Raw genomic sequence first — 685 nt, 5'->3', positions numbered from 1 at the left:
GGGGGGGGGGGGGGGGGGGGGGGGGGGGGGAGTGCCGACGGTCCGTATTAGGGCCCCAGGGGCCGGGGGAGGGCAGGAGGGCCGCGCCGACCCCGTCCCCTGGCCGGGACCGAGCTCTGGTTGGTGTCGCACGGGCGGGGGGCGGCGGCGGCTGCCGGGTCCTCATTGGCATCCCGGCCACTCGGAGGCCTGGACGCTCCCGCGGAGGGCGGGGCTCAGGGGCTCACGGTCCCGCCCGGGGCGGGGGAGGGGGGGCTGTGGGGGGAGAGGACGCCTGGACCGCGGGCGGGAAGGTGGCCTGGAGGCCGAGGCGGGGCTGGGCGGGGCCGCGGCCCCGGCAGCTGCGCCAGCCTCCCAGGCGGGCTCTGGGGACCGCGCGCCCCGCGGCCGCTCCCGCCTCCCCGGCCCCCGATCTTGGTAAGGCGTTTGGCACTTTTCTCCCTTGCTCCTCTCCGAAGACCTCCTGTTTCCCCCAGGCAGGCACTCCTGCTCTCTGGTCTCCGTCACTGGAGGTCCCGGCAGTCGACAATTCTATTCCCGTCCCCTCCCTGTCCCCCTTCGTACACGGTGGACGTGCCCAAGGGCCTGGGGCCGGGAAGGGGCCCGGAAGGGGCCCCGCGATCTCCCAGGCAGGTCCGAGTGGGAGGTGTAGATTCATTCTCCTGGGGAGAACAGGTGGCCCCGA

Source organism: Neomonachus schauinslandi, chromosome 16 (assembly GCF_002201575.2).
Source record: "Neomonachus schauinslandi chromosome 16, ASM220157v2, whole genome shotgun sequence".
Classification (NCBI taxonomy): Eukaryota; Metazoa; Chordata; class Mammalia; order Carnivora; family Phocidae; genus Neomonachus; species Neomonachus schauinslandi.
This window is presented reverse-complemented; position numbering follows the sequence as displayed.